Here is a 23400-nt window from a genome sequence, read left to right on the forward strand (position 1 = left end):
GGGAAGAAAATAATAATTCAGTAAACAAGAAATGCTATGAATGCAAAACAAAGTATTTTTCTTCATTTGTTTGTATAGATTCCCTGGTTAAAAATAAAGTTATATATGTCCCCCCACCCCCCAAAAAAGATCTTAGCTCAGATGTCCAGTGAGTGTGGATATAAATGCCATTTGGCCTTTATCTTACTGTATGACTTGGGACATGCAAATTAACTTCTCTGGGCCTGAGTCCTCTGTCAAAATAGAAATGATATAGAATGATGTAGTATCTCCCTTCTCTCGTTGTTGTGAGGATCAGGGAAGAAAAACTATGAAAGTTCTCAGTACAGTGATGGGGAACACAGCAATTACTAAGTAAATGGTAGTTATTACAATTGCTATTCCCTTATGGTAATTATTTCGGACACCTCTATCTCAGAGTAGTCTGAATATATGGACAGTAGTAGCATGAGCAGCCTATTGCAGTTCTCAGAAAAATTTTTCCATCTTTAAGACTTATATTATCTTACAGCTTAGTTATTACTGTCCCCATGTAACAGTTGAGAAATCTGATGCTCAGGAGGGAGGTGGCCAGCTCGAGGTCAGCCACATGTCAGGACAGCGAGCCCGGGTTTCAGCCAGTGTCTCCGGCTGGTAGGCTCTCACACAGCAGCTGCTGGGAGACGGGCCTCTGGACGAGCAGGGCAGTGGAGCCTCCCTTTCTGGCCGTACCTGTGTCGGGAGGGCTGGGGTCTCCCTCAGGCAGAGAGAGGATTCCTTGGGTGTATCTTCCTGTCTTGGCTCTTAGCAAGTGGTCAGTCAGGGATTTCTTTCAAAATAAAAAAGGGTTACAATTCTAATGTACGGAGATTTTCCGACACAACCAAGCAATTCTCCCCCAGCAGCTGGGTGTCCTATCATTCAACGCAATTCCGACACCATCTACCTGGCGATAGTGTCCGATTCCACAGGGCGAGGTCTCAGTCCCACACGGTTGCTCTCCCCTCCTTCAGACCCAGGTTGTCACCTGTGCCTCTGACCAACTGGGTATAGATTGGAGGTTCCCATGATCTCCTCTTTGGATTCCATTAATTTGCCAGAGTGACTCACAGAACTCGGTGAAACATTGACTTACTAGCTCACTGGTTTATTATTCAAGGATATGAAGGCACAGAGTTCCCGTGCCCTCCAAGCACGTCACTTCCCCAGAATCATCAGGAACCACCAACCCAGAAGCTATTCGAACCCATCCTTTCGGTTTTTTTGGAGGTTTCATGAAATCGTTGCCACTGCTGGCAGTTGGTTCCACCTCCAGCTCCTCTCCCTTCCCGGAGGTCCTGTGGGAGGGACTGAAAGTTCCAACCCTCTAATCACAGGGTTGGTTCTCCAGGCAACCAGCCCCCACCTTTGGTCCCATTCTAAGTCGCTGCATTACCATGACAAAAGCCACCCTTATAGATTTCCTCAGAGGAAATTCCAGGGGTTTTAGGGAGCTCTGTGCCAGAAATAGGGATGAAGATTTAATATATATTTCTTACTATAAGTCACATCATCACAAGGGTTTTCCCCCTCCAGAAACTGAAAGGGCCTCTCGAGACCAGGGCTTCCCACCATGGTGAAACCTGAGAGACATTTCAGGAAGCTATTCCCAGCTGTGTCCAGAGGCCAGCTCACTGGGGTATCTATCCCTGAGGCGGGGGTACCCTCGGTCACTAAGAATCTCCAAAGTTGTAAAGAATTCATATAAGCCCTGGTGGGTGGCACAGTGGATAGAGCAACATCCCCAGGCACCAAGGTCACCAGTCTGATCCTGGTGTTACCATACCGACGCGGAGGGTGTCAGCTCTGTCCCAGGGTGAGGGCACCAGCTTGCCCCCCTCCCCGGGTCTCCAGTTCAAGCCCCAGTCAGAGCACATGTGAGAAGCAATCAATGACACAACTAAGTGGAACAGAGTCTCCCTCCCTTCCCCCCTCCCTTCCTCTCAAAGAAAAAAAAAGAATTCATATAAGATTTTATTTGAGCCAAGTTGACATCAGTGCTGGGAAGCAAATTTCAGTGCTTCCGAGAATGGCAGTTTTGCAGTTTCTTGCATCTGGAATTAAGGAAGATTACATGGAGGTGGGAGAAAGCAAGGTGCAGAGCAGTGAACAAGATTACCAGCATTGACTCCCTGGAGGGTGGTTACACCTGTGAGGGGTCTGGAAAAGAGGATTACTCCTGGCATCTCAGAAGTGTGTTAACACTAGACAGGGCTTAGAAACCTTTTACTAGAGAACTCACATGCTGGGGTGTGAATTTTTGATCAGATCACCCTGTGAGGTTACTTTCCATAGAGTCCCTTTTTCATTCATAGTCTATATTCAGACCCAGCCAGGGAAGGGCCCCCGGGAACCTCTGCCACGTCTGGTGTCCTCCCCTGAAACTTGGGTCTAGAGCCCCTTCCCCAGGGTGGCTGCTGAGGCGGCAGCGCTGACCTTCAGATGGGTATCTTAGCTTTGCCATTCAGGAGCTGGGTGCCCTGGTAGGAGGCGTCTCCCTTCTTGAGTGGGGTGTTCGCTGTAAAGTGGACAACAGGGCATGGGACCCCCTCCCCCCTGTCCCACCCCAGATCTGTATGTGCTTAGGAAAAGAAAAGGGCTGGCCCCCACCCGAGCCTGGCAGCTTAGTGGCACACCTCAGCTTCCAAAAACCTATTTACCATCCTGTCTTTGTCCCTAGGAACAGAAACAGGTAGTTTTGGGTCCTCTACCCTCCTGCCCTTCACTCCCAGTCCAGACTTGGCTCCTGCCTCCCCTTGCACATCCGTGGGTGCTCTCACCCCCACATCCTCCCATCTTCTCCTCTCCTTGTCCCCGAGCTCTTGCTGTGTGGGGTCCCGCCAGGGCTGTCGTGTAGCCACAGTGAGGGGAGTGTGGTTCTTACCCATATTTTCAGGGTTGAGTGGTACTGGGAGCCCCTGCTTGTCTTGCTGTCCCCCTGGTCTTTTCTGAGTGTCCTGCTTGCCCTGACCATCTCTCACACATGAGACCTTTCTCTTGTCCAATAAGTTACTGGAGCCCAGAGAGAGCCTAAGTTCTGGTGAGGAATGGAAGGCTGGGCTCTGATCAGTGAGAAGGATGCCATGATCCATTAGCGATGTCTGTCAAGGGGGCAGGGTAGTAGAATGTGGAATGTGATGGTCTACGTGACATGACGTCTTTGGCAGTGGACACCTGCTTCGGAAAAAATGTGGACCCAGAGGCGCCAAGAGGACGGTGAAATCTCTGCAGCCATGAGGCAGGAGGCTTCCTCTGGGTGGCAAGAAGGAAAGGAGCATGCCTATGGGAGACTGTGTGGTCTCAAGTCCTGACTTACTTAATTTGTACTCAGGTGGAGGTTTTTAGACCAGACAGCCAGAGTATCTGATTCCTGTTATTTCCTGGGCCTCATATTTTGTGCTGGCTTTGGGGTGGGTAACACATCCAGACATTGTGGATTAGGTTGCCAGATAAAATGTGAAGCACCCAGTTAAATTCAAATTTCAGATAAATAATGAGTCATATTTTTAGTCTAAATATGTCCCGTGCAATACTTGCTAAATCTGACAAGCTTACCTCTGTAGCCTCATTTATCCAACAGCCCAGGGAGGTCATTCCCACGGAAACTATGACGAACTGCTTCTTGAAGTTTCAGATTGTCCCATGAATCTAGTTACAGCGGCTGTTGCCCTGGCCCTGAACCTCTTTGCGGTGAGACTCTAAGACTCTGCTGTCGTGGGTCTCTGTCTCCTCATCCAGGCACCAGGAGCGGAGGTCAGCCTCACTGATTTACGGAGTCTCGTTCTGACATAGGGATGCTTACTGAGCACTTACCATACCCCAGAACTTAACTCTTCTGAGCTGAGACAGCCCTGTGAGGTTACAATGTTCTCTGCTTTGTGGATGAAGAAGCCGGGTTCAGAGAGGTGCCGGTGATGCCACCGTGGCCACATAGAGTAGGAGACGGAACTGGTGGGCTTTCGGGCTTTCCACCTGCCTCCCCCTTCCCTGGGGTGCTTCCAGGAGGCCCCTGCTGCCCTTCCTGGTTTTATTCCCTCTTGACCCTCTTCTGTCCTGAGACGATCTCATGGCTGAATGAACTGAGTCATTTATTCAGCATCACTGATTCATTTACTTAGTTTTTATTGAGCTCCCGCTGTATACCAGGCACAGAGCAGTGCAGTGGGGATAGAATGGGGACCAGGCAGGAGGGGAGAGACATAAAGGATTACACAAACCATTACTTGGTTGCAAAGTGGGTTAGGGGCCCCTAAAACTCAGCATGTGTAACCAGGAGACTGGACCTTGTCTCAGGGTGAAGGAGAGAAGTGGTCTGGGAATGGGGAGTCAGCCCCCTTCTCATGACTCTGTCTGCCTCCACCTGCCCGTCCATCCTTCTTTATAACGAGCCTCCAGAGATGCCGGGCCTCTGCTCTTCTCAGAAGCGCTCTTCCTGTCCTGCTCTGCTGCTTCCTGGCTGTGTGACCTCCCTCAAGTCCCATCTTCAGCCCCAGCTGTAACATGGGGGCCGTGATGCCCACTGGGTTAACTGGTACGTGTAGGAGAAAACAGTTTGGTATATTGAAGGCCTTGATGCAGATATTTCTTATTAATGTGTCTTACCAATAATGGCCATAATAAAATGGTTTCAGGGACAATTTAGTCACATTAAACAGTCCAACTCACCCTAAAAGACAAAACTAGAAAAGGAAACCTCTGGAAGGTCCCCAGGGCTGGGGGGGTTCGTGGCGGGGCTGATACCTCCACATCTGTGACCTTCTCTGGGCCAGCTGATCTCTGTGTGGCCAGGCCTGCAAGTGTGCTGGCTGAAGACTGGGCCTGCGGGCGCTTCTGGGGAGAAGGGTTGCCTTCCACTTTTATTTATTATTTATTTATTTTAAGACTTTATTCAATTTTCAGAGAAGAGAGAGAAAGAGAGAGAGAAGGGGGGGAGGAGCAGGAAGCATCAACTCCCATATGTGCCTTGATCAGGCAAGCCCAGGGTTTCGAACTGGCAACCTCAGTGTTCCAGGTCGATGCTTTATTCACCACAGGTCAGGCTTGCTTCCAACTTTAAAAAAAAAAAAATTTTATTCATATTTATAAACATGACAGGTGCTAATGATACAAATATAAATAAGACGTAGTGTTAATTTAAAAACATTTTACAGTCTAATGGGTGAGACAAATATGTGAACATAAATTACATTAAAGTTTGGTGAGTTCTTATTTCCAGTTTTATTGAGAAGTAATTGACATACATCACTGAGAGTTTAAAATGTAAGGCATGATGGTTTGATTTACATATATTGTGAAATGATTACCACATAGGTTTAGTTAACCTCCTTCATTATGTAGATACATAATAGCCCCCCACCTTTTAAAAATGATTTTTTTAAAATGACTTAAAGAAAGAAGAAAGGAGAAAGAAATATCGATTCTTTTTTCTTTTTTTTTCAGTGAGAAGAGGGGAGGCAGAGACAGACTCCCACATGCACCCCAACTGGGATCCATTTGGCAAGCCCACAAAGGGTGATGCTCTGCCCATCTGGGGTATTGATCTGTTGCTCAGCAACTGAGCCGCTGAGGCGGAGGCCATGGAGGCATCCTCAGCACCTGGGGCCAACTCACTCCAATTGAGCCATGGCTGCAGGAGGGGGAGAGAGAGAGAGAGAAGCGAGAGGTGGGGAGGAGGGGTGGTGGAGCAGATGGGTGCTGCTCCTGTGTGCCCTGGCCGGGAATTAAACGGGGACATCCACATGCCAGGCCAATGCTCTACCCTGAGCCAAGCGGCCAGGGCTGAGATACTGATTTTTTTGGTCCACTTAACTGTGCATTCATTAGTTGACTGTTGTATATGCCCTGATCAGGAATCAAACTTGCAACCTTGGCATATTGGGATGATGCTCTAACCAACTGAGCTACCTGGCCAGGGCCAAACCCTTACTTTTAAAGATCATAAGTTGCAGACCTTTCATTTTCCCTGTGGCCTTTACAGTCCATTTGACATATTTTCAACCTCCTTTTCAGCCCTACTGAGTGAGGGAAAGGCCCAGGTGAAAATTATTTAATGCCAGGGGAAGTTTGGGGAAAACCTGTAAACATTCAAAAACTGAGAATTGAAAGTTTGTTTATTTTGTCATCAGAGAGTTATGGGCTTTTCCTATGGGTCAGGTCCTGATGGGGTCTAGGGGACCCAGAAATGAATTGAGTCTCACTGTCCAGACTGTGAACTCTTGGACTGGTGGGGAGGCAGACTGGGTGTCCATTGGCAGGGTCTCTTGAAGATGTTTTGGGACACAAAGTTTTAAAATCTTCCCCAGAGGCCTTGAATAGGCTCATGCCACGTGGGCACAAGACCGGAAGGGCTTTATTCACTGGCAGAAAAATCACCCATGAAAAGGTAGGTGTAAAGCCAGGAGGCATGGCTAGGGCCACCATCAGAGAAGCCAGGCCTATGCAGGTTCGCATTGGATTCGGACAGTCGGCAAAGAAACAGCAGAGCCAAAAACTGGTGGGCCATAGTCTTTAATTCTAGCTTTGCACCCGGCGGGCAAGTAAAAATACACACTGGGCTCTAAAACCCAGTCACATTCAGTGCTCACAAAGCTACTGACTTATCCGAGTTTCCTAGAATCAAAGGTTTCTAGCTCACCAGACTTATTCACCTCTGTTCCCCATCTCCTTTCCTTATCCCAGATACAAACTCTACACAAACTGGCATCTCACTCAGCACTCTGCCATCTTGGCTGCTTCTCCTGGCCTCCTCCACGTGGCCTTTCTCTGCTCTCCTCTGCTCTCTCTTCTAATCTCAGGAACCAAGAGCCAAGCTCTCGTTCCACCCCCTTTTATAGTGTAGAAATCCAAACCCTTAATCCAATATACAAAATAGGGAAGTCTCTAATACAAAGTCACTTCTCTGAGGCATGATTGGATTGTACTGCCCTACATCAAAAAGGGTAGGAAAGGCTTAATCCCAAAACCAAGCCCCAGGGTACAAGGATTCTCCCTGCCTTTAGCCCACCCCAACACACATTAATATCACCTGGGCAATGGCCTCTTTAACAAAGTGAGCATAATACATTTTATCTGCACAACAGTAGGGCAGAGTGGAAGCATGGAGTGAGCGCTCCTTGTGCCATAATGGGGTAGCGTGGCTGAGTGTCCTGTTCTGGGCAAAGGAGAGCAGCTGGATGGAGTGGTCTGGACTGCTGACCCCAAACACCCTGCTGAGTGGTTGGCCTTGTTTCACTTTGGGGAACCAGCCTGAAACCAGAAGTCCTTTATTTAATGCTTCTAGATGCCCCTTAAAGGTAGTGACTGTTGTTTAGTTGTTTTGACAACTGGGGGGGAAACAAAGCCCAGCCCTCACCCAGACACACTCCTAGGGGAATTCCAGGCACGGCCAGAGGTCCCACGAGGAAACGCACTCTAATAAGATGTCTAACCTTTTTTTGCTGATGATGTGGTTTGGGGATCATTCGAAGTGCCTTGATAGGCAAGGGCAGTGCCAATGAACTGGCTGTTTGACATAAAACACTGATGGAAAAGCTGTTTATTTGGTATTTACCTTGCAGGACACAGTTTACTAACTGTGTAAAATGAAAGGTAGCTGACCTTTCTCATTCAGGGCCATGCTGTTCCTCTTGAGAGCTAATCCAAGCTTGTATTGAGGTACTTCCCTGTACTTTCCCTTGTGTTAATGTGAGGCGTCCCATTTTACAGATGATGCAACTGAGGCCCAAGATGGAAGTGACATTCCTGAGGTCACTATTTCTTACAAATGGCAGAATCAGGTTCCAACTAAAATCTTTTCTGGTGACACAGCACAGGCAAAAGTGGAACTAGGCAAAGTGCATTTGGGTAACAGTCTCGAGGGGAGTGTGTGGGGCGCCTGTTGAGGAATTCAGAGAGCAAAGCAGGTGAGGCTGGTAAGACCCCTCCTCTCCTATGATGGCATTGGGCAGGAATTATTTAGAACTCAGCCATCGGCCATGGGGGGGTCAGCAGGAACTGATTGACCAAATAAATAGATGAGTCAATTAAAAAGGATGGCTTTCTCAACTATTTATAGTTGTGGCCTAAATCTCAGGTATCCTTGCCCTGAAGCAGTAAAAGGAGACTTTTTCAGATCCTATCTACAGGATGAATAAACCGATTAAGTCCTGGATAGGACACTTTGCCTGAGGGTCAGGGTGAGAGAAGGCTCAGGGGAGGTGTGGGGGTGGGGGGTGCTCTCTGGGATGAGAGGGAGTCAAGTGGAAGGGGGCAGTTGCATTTCCAAAAATGCTACTGGGTTTGGAGGCCAACCTCTGGAGCCCACCCCTTCCTTCATCAATTATTTGAGATTAGTCACTCTCCTGGACATAGTACTTAATTGCTCCTCCTGGCCAGAGGGGCCAGTATTAGTCATCCCAGCAGGTATACAAAATTAAATGGGAAAATCTTTGTGAAGCACTTAGTACAAAGGCTCAGCAAAGTATGTATATATCTTGGTGGCTGATGTTCTGTGGTTGAAAATGGCTGTAGCCTGGTCCTTGAAGATGCAGAAATACCTGTGATCTGGGCCCTGAATCAAGAGACCTGGATTCTAATCCAGCTGGTTAATTTGCAAAATGACACCCCTACCTCAGGTCAACTTCAGTTTCCTTCTGTAAAGGCCAGTGGCTGCCGCCATGGCCATGCAGGTTGCCATTGGATTCGGGCAGATGGTAGAAGAACTGTGGAGCCAGAGAATGGTGGGCCATTCTATTTATTAGAGTCTCATAATGGCAGATGAGTAAACAGGCAGGGAAGACCACTTCCCTTTCTCTCTGCAGACTCCCCCGGACTCATAGGCCCCACCAGTCTCAGCACTCCTGTAAAGCCAGTGACTGCCATGGTCATGCACATGCAGGTTCTCATTGGATTCGGGCAGACTGTAAAGAAACAGTGGAGCCCCCAAATGGTGGGCCATTCCGTTTATTAAAGTCTTGTACTAGCGGACAAGCAGACATGCAGGGAAGACCGTTTTCCTCTCATTCAGAGCTCTCAAAGCCCTGACACATTCTCCAGTTCCACAACCTGGAAAATCTCGGTTCCTTCTGCAGAGCTCCCAAAGCCCCTCAGCTCTGGTTCCCACAAATGCACTTCTCTTCCTGCAAAACCCAGGCCAGGAAAAAAAAACGCTTCTCCAGCAAACAGTAGCAAACAATGGCCCCTCCCAAGCAGGAAGGTAATCCGCAATTTGCAATCTGCCACACCTGAGGGCAAGCTCCACAGCCTTTCACAGAGGACGTACACAGGGCCCTGCCTCTTGCCAATGCAAAATATAAGTGAGCGAACTTAAAAAACACATTTTACAAACTTATTTGCCCAACAGCTCCCCAGCCAAACAGGCTGGGCCAACAGGGCTCCCAAGCCCCTCAGTACTCTCTAGACTCATTCTAGAGACTTTCCCTCTGGGCTCGGCACTCCCGAGCAAAACAGAGGGGGTGAAAATACCCCTTTTCTAGCAAACATTAGGAAACAGTCGCCCCTCACGCACATGGTGCTGCCCCAGTACAAGCAAGCAAACCTACAAAAACACTTGTTTACCCAACACCTTCTGTGTCGGTGAATAGAGTGACTTCTTGGTAGAAAAGCGAGGAGATGCCCCAGAGCCCAGTGGCTGGAACCCAGGACTCTGGATCCCTGCCTCTTCCTGGCTGTGCAGCCTTGTGTGAGTTGCTTAACCTGCCCGAACCTCGTAGGGTAAGAGCCCTTGTCTCTATATAGAGCAGTTGGTACAGTGGTCCCCCATCTATCACAGGGGTTAGGTTCCAGAACCCCGCTGTGATAGGCGAAAATCCGCGAAGTAGCAACCTTATATTTTTTTATATTTATATATATTTTAAGGCTTTATAAACCCTCCCCATATTCTTATAAACCTTTCCCACACTGTTATTAACCTTTCCCACACTTCCTTTGCTTATTTAACCGCAAAAATAATTAAAAATTATAAATATATAAGAATACCTATATACTGCAAAATCCTGCGATATAGCGAAAAATCCGTGATACAAAATTAGGTATATACAATTTAAAAATCCGCAACAGACCGTGAAAACTGAACCGCGATGTGACGAGGGATGACTGTAAGGACTGGGTAAACTGCACCCAAATGCCGGAGGTTGAGCCAGGAACACACGCTGGCTGCTCAGCCCAGGGAGCTGGCATTTCTCTCTGGAACTGCTTATGCAGTTGGAGGATTTTTCATACTTTTAAGGTATTTTGAATGTCCTTTTTGTCCTATCAGACTCTGAAAATGCTGTGAAGTCTCCTTACCTTGGACAAATTACGGGAGAAAAGTAAGCAACCGTAATCAGTAATTTAAAGAAATAAAAATATTTAGTATGATTAAAAAACTACTATTAGCTAGAATTATACCAAGTGCCCAGCTAAGTGCCAGGGGCACACAGTCTTACCTGAAGTGATTGTTTCTAGGATATAATAACAGTTGGGCTAGAACCAAGGGTTGCTGTGACAATGATAGTCCAGGGTCCTCTTCATTTGCTGCCCTCTGGGCAGAGGCCTGCCCCTTTTTGTAGAACACCCTGTGATGCATATATGACCGCAAGGGGAAGATTTGAGGGTTACAGCTGAGGAATGAGCAATTCGTTCAGTTGGGAAAGGGGCAGGAAATGGCGGAGTTGGCATGTGAAGATGAGAGGAGCAGGAATGAGCGTTCCAGGGCCTTGAACCGCCTATAAAAATGCTCTGAGCTGTGAAAGCCCACAGCCTCCCAGACAGTGGTGTGTAGAGACAGTGAGTTCTGTGACTAGGAACGCTCTGGCTTTGGTTTCTACAAAGGGACATTCCTAATCAGCATTTTTCTGGAGAATGCAGTCTCTGGGCACCTGGGGTGTGTTGGAAAGGGCATTGTAACCTCATGAGCAGATATTCTGAGGCCCAGTGTGCTGAGTATCTTCTGTATCCTTGAAGGCCTTTGATGTGCCCCATTTGCCAGCCTGAGGTAAGTCACTTTTGTTTGCCCGCTGGTAAACCCTGGCTGCATGGAGCCTCTGCTCCCTTAGAGAACCACACTGGGCTTGCCTTGTCTGATTCAAGCATGTGAGGTCTCCAACAGCCGCAGTTTCCTGGGAAACGGTGTTCAGGGAGTCTGCCTAGATGGGAGAGGGTAGAAGAAGCAGGGACAAACGTGGGAGCCCTGAGATGCTTCTGAGTTCCAACCTGAGTGGTCCTGCTGGGGTCTGGTGGGAACAAGGACCTCAGAGGCATCCAGCTTGGAGCAGGTCATGGCTCCCGGAACTGTGACCTGCTTGCCTGGTTTGCCCACCCAGACCACCAGTGGGACCCTCTGTCTACCCAATTCCTCAGTCCAAATCCTTGCTTCATCGAGCCTGTTAGCCCCTGAGTTGACTGAAGGTAGGTTGCTGGGTGACCAGGAAGGGCATTCCTTTGAGGTCAAGGACATCCATGGGATTTGGGGCTCTGATTTCCCCGAGTCTGGAAAAGAGCTCCCCAAATAAGGAGTGGAGCTGGTCCTAAGCATCCAAAGTCGGAGCAGACTGCGCGGAGTTCAAGGTTGAAACATGGTCGAAGACCGAAGCTCTTATACCTAGGCTTCAGTTGCTCCCATCTGTAAAATGGGCACGAGACTAGACGATGGTATAAATTTCACAAACTAGTACACGTTTATAAAACAAGTTGGGGCTGAGGAGTGGAATGGTCTACCCTCAGGCTGGTAAACTTTTTATTTTACTCTTTAGTGGCAATTTTTAAAAAGATAACACCTGCTCTCACTGTAGTGTTGTGAAAGAAATGACACCTTTAATATCTCCCCAAAAGTAAGACTAATCAGGTTTAGGAAAGGTGCCCAGGCAGCCCCTCTTCACAGGCCTGGACTCCACGCCCTTGGCTTTCTCTTTGCACTTGGGCTGGTGAAGGCTCACCCAGGTTGGCAGGGGACTGGCGCTGGACAGCCACAGATCAGAAGCTTAGAAGGCTCTGAGAGCAACTACAATGATCTCTGCCGTCTTGCCTTCCTGCTAGGAGGCACTTCTCTTAGATTTGCTCCAGTGTGAATATTCACCCTCATGCGTATTATCTCAGGATGCACTGTCTGTGTGCCTGGCTCCATGCCAGGCCATTTACCTGCCTTGGGAGGGTGATGCTACTGTCAGCTGCATTTTCAGCTGAGGAAGCTGAGGCATAGTAGGTTGTCCAGGGTCACACGACAGAGCCAGGATTTGATCCCTAGCAGCCTGACTCTGGAGCTTTTTGGGAAGCCTTCGTCCCCTTTCAGGCCTCAGTCTCTTCTGTAACTCTGGGCATGGGATCCTGGGTTGCTGTGTCATTCAGTGATGGCCTGGCGAGGAATCTCAAGTGCCCAGGGACTTTTGGGGTTTTGAGGCTGCCAGTCGTTGAGGGGTCACAGTATCTGATTTCTATAGCTCTAGCTACCTGGGGGACACCGGCGAGGCCGTCTTCCTCTCCAGAAATTTTCTTTACAGCTGCCCAGAGTCTCCAGCTGTGGCCAGGCCTTGCCTTCTCACTGGCAGAGCTGGAGCCTCACCAGGGCCTCCTGGGGCCCTTCCTGCTGTGCCTTGTACTTTGGGGAGCTGGCATTTTAGGGATAGGTATTTCTCCTTTTGGAAAGGCCCTATCTGCTGCCTCTACTTTAGAGGAAAAGTGACCCCTGCCTCTGCAGGGGTGACAGCCAAGGAGGTCCCCAGGTCCCAGGCAGTGTACCCTGCTCCTTGTTCCTGTGTCTGGAGACGCTGCTGGTGGCCGCTCAGTTGACCTCCGAGCCTCACCAGGCTTGGGAGCCAGGTCCAGGCTTCCCTCATGCTCCCTGCTGGGTGGGGGGGTCTCTGATGCATGTCCCCCCAGGATCCCATATACTCCACTGAACTCCCTGCTCCAGAGCCCCAGGTAGTCTGCCTGCCAGCCCTCTCCTGTGTTTCTCAAACTCCTTCTTACTTAGTCAAGCAGATAAAAGGAATGTTGGCCTTGTCCTGGGTTCAAATTCTGGCTCTGCTGCCCACTGGGTAACTTTGGGCCAGGTCCTATGGCCTCTCTTAGCTTCAGTCTCTTTATCTGTAAATTGAGGACAAAAGTGCCCATCCCCAGGGGAACTATAACGAGCGGCAGCAACAGGGTGTAGGAGAACCAGTGGGAAACTGTTGAGTCTGCGCAAACGATTCCTGGGGTAGGCCCTGGACTTGCTGGGGCTGGCGGAAGTGAAACCGAGCCAGGCCCAGGCCCCAGCTGCTCAGACCCTGGAAGGGGAGACCATCCACGAATACACATGTGCATAGACACATGCACATTTATGTGCATTATCAGCCACCCGTAGTCTTTTTCTTTGGTTGATTTTGTTTTATATTTTACTAGTGTTTCCCAGTTCATTAGCACCACTGTTCCCAACCTCACCTGATTCTAAGATTCACTGTGGGTCTGGGGGCTGGCTTAACAGCCTTGAATATTCATATTTCATAGATCTGAGGTGGGCCCAGGCTCCTGCCATTTTAGCCTGAGTCCCAGGCAATACTGATGTTTCAGGCATATGTAAGGGTTTTAGTCATTTACAAACCCTTCTGTCTAAGAACCCAGAAACTTCAGCAAGGAGCAGTTTTACAGATTATGGGGCCTGTTTTACAGATGAAACTGAGGTTTTCCAAAAACTTTGAATTTGTTCTACGGTTATGAGCAAGAGCCCACGCTAGAGGAGGAGAGGGGGAGGTAGTAGGGTGGGGAGGGAAGGCTTCCTGGAGGAGGTGAAACTTGGGCCAGGTCTTCAGGGTGGGTGGGATCCACCTACACATGAAAGAACTCACAAAGCACAGGGTTGAATGGGGGAATGCTGGGGAGGCCCCAGGACTCATGCAGGAAAAGAGGAGAAATAAAGTGGCAGAGATTGAGGACTGGGGCAAACAAGTATAATGAGCCTCGGATTCCAGGTGGGAAACTGAGAAACTCTTCAAGCACCTGGGAGCCAGCGCTAGCTCTGGAGCTGAGGGTGACACGACAGGGAGTGGGATCTGGAAACAAGCTTGGCAGAGTTCAGGGCACACCTGGAGTTACCAGTGGCTGGGGTGGCCTTGTTTTGTGATGCTACATAAGGAATGGGGCCCCAAGGAGGCAGTGCCATGTCCTAACACTGCACAGACACTAGCTAAGAGAAGGTGGACTGGATGGAAGTTTGAGGGAGATGAAAGCTGTCTGGGTTGCCCTGGGGCGGGGGTGGAGTGAGGGTGGCGGCACATGTAGGAGGACCACGACTGAGAAATGTCTGTCCTCCCTCGAGCTCATCTTTGACCCTGGTGTGGATTTTAACGCTGGGTTTTTCTTGTAGCTGAGCAGTGGCTGCTGTTAGGCACCATTTTGTAGCCCTGGAAGCCACCATTGCTGCCACACCAACATCTTCCAACCTGACAGAATTAGCTATGAATCCGGTCTACCCAGGTTTGGAATAAGAGCTTTACTTTCAGCCTCTGGCACCCACTGAATTCTGCCGGATTGGGGATGTCTGGAGTGTCCCTGCCCTTGGCTGCCTCCTTCCAGCTTCAGTTTCCTTCTGTGCACCGAGTTCCCTGCAGCTCTGATGGTCTATCTGTGAAAGAGGCTGGTGTCTCTTGTTGCTTGCCCTAGGTCCCAGGCCTCTGTTTCCTCGTCTGGAAAGTGGGCGTGCGCCTACACATGCCGAGACCACTAAGGACCCATTTGAGCATTTGGTTTTTGTGCAGGGTCCAGCAGCTTCCCCCAGCACCTGGCCAACCTTTAGGGGACCAGGGAGAATTCACTTCAAAGTCATTTTGGGAAGGTGTTCAGGGAACATGGTGTTTCATGAAAGTGGATTTTCTAAAGCTTGGGGGCTCACCTCAAAAAGAGGCAAAGGTTTGGAGATTTTTATAGCATTTGGGGGAACAGTGCTCAGATGCTGGGAATATATCTCTTCTCTAGCAGAGAGTATGCAGGCCTCCCTGCCTGTGTCCTAAACGTCTGCCATTGCTCTATCACAGCGGTTCTCAACCTGTGGGTCGTGACCCCGGCGGGGGTCGAACGACCAAAACACAGGGGTCGCCTAAAGCCATCGGAAAATACATATTTTATTTAAAAATGTATAATAAATATTCTCAACCTACAGGTTGAGAACCGCTACTCTATCACCTTGGTGGAGGAGCCCTCACAGCTATAAGGTAGAAGATATTTACGCCTACATTGAGTTTCCCCAGAGTCCTGAGCTCTAAATGTTCTGTCTGAAAAATATTTACAGTGCCAGGCCCTGTCTGGAAGCAGACCCTGGGCAATAAGCGAGCAAGCAGATAATTGCATTACGGGCTGGTGAGTGTGGCATGGCCCATGTAGCTCAGGCACGGCACTGGAGGGTCTCGGGCCTTTCTTCCTGGGGTATTTATTGCCTGTGAGCTCCTTGAGTAATAGTGTAAACAGGCTAAGGGGAACAGCATGAGCCAAGGTGTGGTTAGTCGTCCCAGGGATCTTGGGTGGTGGACTCTGGATGGTGCAGGACACCTGAAACTTGACTTCCAGTAAGTGGGACAGTCATCCAGACTGAAGCTCCTTTGCTCTGAAACAGGGGCACTGGAGGCAGGCATTGCTAGTCGATCACCCCTCGGTCTTGCTAAATCCCAGGCTGTTTCATTCTGCAGGCACCAAACTCCCCTTGACTTAAATTTCTAAGTTGGGGTGAGGTAAGGGTGAAGCTAGGAAGGAAGATGAAGATCTTTCCTCACTGAGGAGAAGCATGTTTAAAAGAGGAACAGTGAAAACGGGGAGCTTGTTTACATTTACCGAGCTAGGAGTTTTCACATGTTGTAGAGGAGCTTTGGGCCTACCTTGCGGAGGGTAACATTGAGACTGTGCGAAGTGACTTGCCCCAGGTCCCACAGCTAAGAGGGCCATGGCTGGTTTCTGTGCGGCCGGGACTTCCTGCAAAGCTCTGGCGATGATAGCGTTGGTTGGGATTGGCTGGGCTCTGAGTGGGCATTGGGCCACAGGTGCGCCACCAGCTGGCCCTGCCACCCAGGCCCTGTCCCTGTCCAGTTTCCACAGCGAGGGAGGGGCTGTTCTTTGTTGGCTTTTCACAGCCAGTGAGAGGAAGGTGGCTTTAGGGTTTAAAAGGGGAAGTTTGAGGAAATGAAAACCAAGCCTTTCTTTTTTCTCATGTCTCTTTTTGTGGCCTCCAGAAATAATCCTGGGTTCTGCAGAGCCTGCCTCAGGATGGTGTGCTTGACCCTGCCCACCCCACCCCCACTTCCGGCCAAACCATGCTGAGGCCTGGGTGGTGGGGAAGCTGACAGGGAGAAGAGTGACAGGCTTGTGGCTGGTGAGTCAGTGCCTGGAGGCTGTTGCCTGCTGACTCACTGCCCTGTGCCTGAAAACAGGCCCCTGGGCACCCAGCAGACATCATGGCGGCCCTCCTCTGTCTCTAATCCTCTCCTTTAGCCAGGCTTCGGTTATGGTGGTATGTACCATCTGCTACAAATCTATTAAGTGGCCTTTGGGGTCTAAGCCCCTGCAGCCAGGATCCGAGAGGCTCGGCTGTTCTGGACCTCCGCCTTCCTGTGGAGTGCAGGGCCAGCTCTGTGGCAGGGCCCGCAGAGGGTGTCATGAGACTTCCTCCTTGAAGCCTCTCTTGTTCCCCTTTAACTCAGACGTGTGCTCCTGGCCTTAGGAACTTGTAGAATAATTTTTGATTTACTTTGACAAAATAAGCCCCTCCCCTGTATCTGGGCATTAGCACCTTGAGGGCATAAAGGTGTCCCCTGCAGTGGGCTTGGGCCAGCTGTGTGCAGGTATTCAGTCAGCATACTTGGGGCTTTTCCTTCTGACCGGCTCTAGGTGAGTAATGGCCTGCTCAGTGCAGGGAATTGACTTGTCTGCGATCGAATAGTATCAAAGGCTGATCCTGTTCTTTCCAAACCCACCAGCCTCACCCTGGAGGAGCGAGGGGTCTAGACGTGATGCAGAAGAACATTTTCTTCTGGTGTCACTGGTGTTGTGGCCCTTGGTCTCATGAGGGCCACAACACCAGTGCTGGGCAGCTCTGGGGACTCTGGGGAAGGATTCTGGCTCTATATGCCCCCACTAGAAAGTCCCCACTAGCAACTGCTTATAGGGAAAATCCCACCATGGGCCCTCAAATTCCCATTCAGAATGGGAGGAAGGTTTTACCAGATGATCAGGGACAAGCGGGGACTTTTAGCCAAATGTGCTGAGCCTTCAGTGGGCAGAAGAAAGCTCTCGTGGGTTCCCACCACCTTTGGGATAAATCTAAGTTCTAATCCAGGCTCTAGGCTAGGGGTCGGGAACCTATGGCTTGCGAGCCAGATGTGGCTCTTTTGATGGCTGTATCTGGCTCGTAGACAAATCTTTTTTTTTTTTTTTTTTTAGAGAGGAGAGAGTGAGGGAGAGAGAAGGGGGAGGAGCTGGAAGCATCAACTACCATATGTGCCTTAACCAGGCAAGCCCAGGTTTTCGAACCGACCTCAGTATTTCCAGATCGACGCTTTATCCACTGCACCACCACAGGTCAGGCGACAAATCTTTAATAAAAAAAATAATAACATTAAAAATATAAAACATGCTCATGTATTACAATCCATTCATTTCCTACCGCTCATGTTCATGGTTACAAGTGGCTGGAGCCAATCACAGCTGTCCTCCGGGACAACACCAAATTTTTTTTGGATAATGCGTAACATACACGCGTCGTTGTATGGCTCTCATGGAATTACATTTTAAAATATGTGGCGTTCATGGCTCTCTCAGCCAAAAAGGTTCCCGACCCCTCCTCTAGGCCCTCTCTAGGTCACCCTGTTTTTCCTGTTCCCACACTGGCCTTCTCTGTTCCTTTACCATGCCTAGTGTGCTCCTATTTGCACATGCTGTTCCCTGCTCTGGGAACACCATTCCCCCAGATGTTTGCTGTGCAGAACTCAGCTTCAATATGGGTTCAAATGAATCCCAGTGATCATCTGAGTTCAAATGAATCCTGGTAGTGTGACTTTTGGGCAAATGACTTCACCTGTCTGGGCCTCATTCTTTCATTCAGGCTTCTAAGAGGGGTAAATGAGTTGGTGTCTGAAAGGGTTTAGTGTGGGGCCTGCCCAGAGTCCTCAGTATCTGCCATGAAACATCACTTCCTCAGAGGGGCCTCTCTGACTCCCCGGCCCTGTCACCTACATCTCATCCTACTTGATTGTCATCTACATGCTGGCCCTGGTCGACACTGTTAACTCATGTTTAGTGTCCATCTCCCCTTCTGGAATGTCAGTTCCTCAAGGCTCATGTCCGAGCTCTCAGTGCCTGGAGCCGTGCCTGGCACCTAGGGGAGGTTGTCAGTAAATAGTTATCCAGCATTCACTGCTTGCTAAAGCCACCCTTGCTCTGTTTTGTCCCTGGACATCTGAGATGCAGAGGGGAAGTACCTGCCCTGCTTGACCCAACAGAACTGAATTAGAGCTAGGAATCTGACTTCTAGCCCACTTCCCTTTCTCGAGTCCATGCCTGCACAGCGCATGCCTGAGGCACCTCTATTTTGGGCATGATGTGTACCCAACTCGCTTTCACCTGGAGTGGGGGGCACCTCTACCCTTCTCCAAGCCCAGCCCTGCCACAAGGGAGTCTCCCCCACCCCCGCAGTGTGCACATCCTCCTCTTCGTTTCATCTCTGCTGCCCGCCTGTGGTCTCTGGGCTTTGGGTGAAGGCCTGTCATCTCCAAGGAGATAAGAAAAATATTTGGTACAGTCCCCAGACCTTTTACCTTCAAATGTCTTTGTGAGGGGAAGAGAACAGGTGGCTGTACATCAGGCCCACGTCCTTCTCACCGGCATTGTCCCAGAGGCTAGTTCTTCGCAAAAGTTTTCTTGGGGAGAAGTAAATGCTTCTGTAGTTTGAAGGCTGAGCCTGAGCCAGGCAGGTGCTCTCAGCGGAAGTGGAGGGGTGGGTCTCTGAAGGTAGGCCTGAACTTGAGTGGGGTGGGGGGTTGCAGTTAGATTAGAGGAGGGGAGGATCTTGCCACAGACACTGAACCCCAGGTTGATAACAAGCCCTGTCCCCAGGGATGTCATGCTGAAAACAATTCCGCAAACAATTCACTTTCACTAGGACCAGAATATTGTCGCTCATTGTTTCAGCTTTGTTCCGGGCAAAACAATGCCAGGCTTCCTGGATGACCTCACTAGGGTGAGCCATTAGGCCTCTGAGGCTGGGCTGGTCAGCATGTCCTTTGCTGTGGCCACCTTGGGTGACCTGGGGCAATGATATGACCAAAGAGGGCAAACTGTTTGTATTTGGCCCACGCAGTGTTTTAGAAATGGGAGTGTGTGTGCTCTTACATCTCAGGTTTCAGTTTCTCTTGAGAAATTGAGGGAGCTGGCCCCAGTGGGCCCCAATCCCAGGAGCTGGAGCTGAAAAGAGCTGCCTGTGGCTGGAACCTGGGCCCTTTTGCCTCAGTCCCTACTCCTCCCTGTGGCCTCCCTACTGTACTCCTGTCCTTTGCCTCTCAGACCCCTGGAGGCCTTTGAGCTTTAAGGCCTTTGAGCTTGTCACACCTGAGTTGGCCTTTGTTAAGAATAGATAAACAAGATAGAAGGATACAGACTGAATCTTTTAAAGATGTATCTTTATGAGAAAAAGAGAAAAAAAGCTTCCTTTGATTAACATCTACTTTTCAAAAACAGCCACCCTAGGTAGAGGGTGAAATGGTGCTCTTAACACAACTCACTTTTGAGGGGGAGGGTGCTTAATGGCTAAGCGTCTCCTAGGCCAGGATGGTGTGCGGCAGACATTACTGATTGACCCCAGGCCTCATTTTCACTGAGCCTGTCCCTAGCCTGGAATCTGTGGAGACAGTGCTCATAGGAGCCTCTTCAAATCCTGTGACTCTATTTGCTAGAGGATCCTGCGGCGCATAGCACCATCCGTTCTGATCCTAGTTCATGGGGTTTCCTCAGCCTGCCCAGCTCAGCTCATCCATTGGCCCTGGACACTGACTGCTTCCCAGATCCCCAGGCCCTGCCCCATCTCTGTATGTGTCCCTCACTTCCCTCTTGCCCCTGTCTACTTCCCTAACTTGTCAGCCCAGTCTAGTGGCTTGTAGTTGGCTTAAAGGCATCAGACCTAATTCACTTTGTGACTTTTTTTTTTCTTTTCCAGTGAGAGGAGGGGAAATAAAGAGACAGACTCCTGCATGTGCCCCAACAGGGACAGATCCATCTGGGCAACCCCCCATCTGGGCCCGATATTATGCCCATCTGGGGCCATTCTTGCAACCTTAGCACCTGGGGCCCACGCGCTTGAACCAGTCAATCCAATCAAGCTGCGAGAGAAGGGGGAGAAGCAGATGGTCGCTTCTTCTGACCGGAAATCAAACCTGGGACTTCCACTTGCTGGCCCGATGCTCTACCACTGAGCCAAATAGCCAGGCCTCACTTTGTAACTTTTTTTTGTAAATATTTTATTTGTTGATTTCTACAGGGGGAGGGGAGGAGCGAAAAGTATCAACTCATAGTTGCTTCACTTTAGTTGTTCATTAGTTGCTTGTTGTATGTGCTTTGACTAGACAAGCCCAGAGTCTCGAACCAGCGACCTCAGCGTTCCATGTCAACACTTTGCCCTTTGCTCCACCACAGGCCAGGCAGCACTTTGTGACTTTTAAATGATCCCAAACTGCTGAGTGGTTGAGGCCAAAACAGGAATTTAAAGGCCAGAACAGACCTGGGAGTTGTTTGAAGTTTCAGCAGCCTTTTGCTTGCTGAATGACCCTGGGCAAGTGACTTCACCTCTCCGCACCTCATCATCTAAACAGAGATGGTAACACCACCATTGAGGGGCTAAGAAAATGCTGGCAAAGCCTTAGCACGGTGCTGAATAAAGGTGTCTGCAGTCAGTGCCCAAAAATGCAGCCTACTTTCACTTTCTTTTTTTTAAACACTCAGGATACAATGCCTGCCACATAGTATAATAAATTCCCAATGTGGTCAGCTATTTTCCTCAGTAATAGCTAGTATTCATTAATCACTTAATATGTACCAGGCCATGTGCTGAAAATTTTATAGGCATCATTCTATTTAATCCTTGTGAGGTGAGTTATATTTTTATCCCCATTTTATTAACCATGGAGGAAACAGGCGCAGAGAAGGTTGTCACTGACCGCAGGTCACACAGCATAGTCATGGCCTCAGTGAGCCTGGAACATGGACTCTGGAGTGGCTTCAGGACTGGAGAGGAGGGCAGACCAGCGCCCCAGCAGTGTGCTTCACTCTACAGCGAGCCCAGGGGGCAGGGGGCCACTCGGCCTTGGGTTTCCCCACTCGTAAAACGGGTGTCATCCAGGTCTCCTCCTTACCCAGCCCTGGGATGCTGGAAGCCACTTGCTTAACCCCCATAGGTTCACGAGAAGCGGCAACTATCCAGTCGATTTTCGAGGCCGGCTGTGTGTAGGCCCTTTTGGAGTGGGGGGCAGTATTCCAAAGAGGAAACAGAAAAAGTACCTGTGCTCTTATTTAAAAACATGGTAGAAGCTCCTGGGTCGTTGTCAGTGACAAGGAGAGATTTAAGTTACTGTTTTCTGTAAGATAGCACTGTGGGAAGCTGTTTATTTGAGAAAGTTCAGGTTCTGCAGGGGAGGCCAAGACAGAGGGCCTGCCTGGCAACTAGGCAACTTGTCCTAGAGAGGTAAGGGCTTGGTTTCTCCACATCCTTGGACTGAGGTGGCAGATGTTGGGGGGAGACAGCCAGAGCAGCATCTGCAACTTAAGTCAAGGCCCAGCTGGCTGGGTTATGGGCACCTGGGGCCAGGTGGGGTGGGAAGGCACCAGAGGAGGCAGGACTCCGGTCCATGGCTGTGCACTGCCACTCCCTCTGTTCCTCCGTAGTCCTTTCCCCTTGGCCTCAATGTCCCCATCTGCAAATAGTGCCGAGGCCTCCTCTTTCAGCTTTGCTCCAGTGCCTTAGGCCTTGGGTAGACCGAGGTGGGAATTCTGGCTCCAGTCCCCTTTCCTGCTTGAACCTATCTTAAACTAAAAGCTGTTCTACAATAAGGATCTTTGAAGAGTCAATAGAAAACTTTTCAGATAGCTCAGCGTAGAGTAAATACTGGTAGTTTTCAGTTAGGGGGGGAGCAAACTAAATCCACGGTGTCCCTGCCACCAGCTTACATCTGTCTGAGTACGAGCCAAAGCTGACCAGGTGATCTTAATGTCGGCCTAAGGGCACGGCTGCTTCTGGCCTTAGTCCCTGGAACAGAGACAAGTACAGATTCAGCTGGGCCAGAAGGGAGCCTTCATCTTGGAGCCTCAGTTTTCAGAGCCAGTTCTAATCGCCTGTAGCTGTAATAATCAAAGAGGAAGCTCTTAAAATGGGGAATTATGTATCACCTTCGCTACAAAATAGCCCTGGGCCTGGCGCCAATGAAAACAGCCCTCGCACAGGCCAGCACTGCAGCGCCTGCTGGGATGCCTGTGGGGGGAGCTCGGCCCTCAGCGCTGAGTCCCCGGGGTGGGCTGTTCTCGGTGTTGGGTGAGAATTGGTGGGCCTCATCAAGTGTCATCTGAGATCAGGCTGGGCTGGCAGAGGGGCAGCAGAGCAGAGCCAAAAACTCAGACATGTCCTGGTCACTGTCACAATCCATTTCATGACCTTGGGAGTATCACTTGGCCTCTCTGGGCCTTGCTGATTTCACCCTGAGTAGGACTGACCTCAAGGTCAGGCCAGACTCAATAATAATTATGGCAGTAATAACAACAACAGTAATACTAGCAGCTGCTATTTAAGGAGTACGTGCCATCTGCCAGATACTGTTCTAAGCACTTTCTGTGCACCTCTCTCATTCAGAGCTCACAACACCTCTGTGAGGGGGTATGATTATCCCTACTTTACAGATGTGGATGCTGAAGACTAGAGAGATTGAATAACTTGCCTGAGGTCACCCAGCCAAGAAATGGCTGTCAGCTTCTAGGCCAGGGTGCATGCTTCAATTCCTGCAGGGGGACGGTCATCACTAGAGGGCCTGGAGCAGCCCTGCAGAGCCTGAGCCTGAGGGGGGATGAGCTAAAGCACCTTCTGTGGGGTTAGAGTTCTAAGGAGAAGGGGCCTGTGCTGGGGGCCTCAGTAGGCTGTGAGGAGGAGCTGGTGTGTTCCAGTAGTGGAGTGTCGGGCAGGAGGGCATTATGATCTGAGTGTCCTTTATAAATTGCCTTTAGCTGCCGTGTTGAGAATAGATCAGGGGAGTAGGTGGGTAGACAGAGTATCAGCAGGCAGGCCTGTGAGGAGGCTGCCTCCCATGCCCTGCAAGGACTGCTGGGGCCCAGAGCACGGTGGTTGCCATGGTGATGGAGTAAAGTGGGTGGATGCCAAGAATGTATGAGACAGAATCCACCATCTTGCGGTTATGG

The 23400-nt window shown here is 49.8% G+C and overlaps 1 protein-coding gene across 3 annotated transcripts in view; it reads left to right on the forward strand.

Moving 5' to 3' along the window:
• Positions 1–23400, forward strand: part of SLC6A6 (solute carrier family 6 member 6) — an 89375-nt gene that overhangs the window by 18032 nt on the left and 47943 nt on the right. Inside the window, exon 1 of one of the 3 annotated variants that reach the window (XM_066245209.1) lies at positions 17425–17532. The exons of the other annotated variants lie outside the window; for them this stretch is intronic. The gene's annotated coding sequence lies outside the window, so the exon portion shown is untranslated. Of the gene's footprint in view, positions 1–17424; positions 17533–23400 lie in introns of those variants that run through there. 3 annotated transcript variants of the gene reach the window in all.

The sequence above is a fragment of the Saccopteryx bilineata genome, chromosome 10, assembly GCF_036850765.1.
Source record: "Saccopteryx bilineata isolate mSacBil1 chromosome 10, mSacBil1_pri_phased_curated, whole genome shotgun sequence".
In the NCBI taxonomy this organism is placed as follows: Eukaryota; Metazoa; Chordata; class Mammalia; order Chiroptera; family Emballonuridae; genus Saccopteryx; species Saccopteryx bilineata.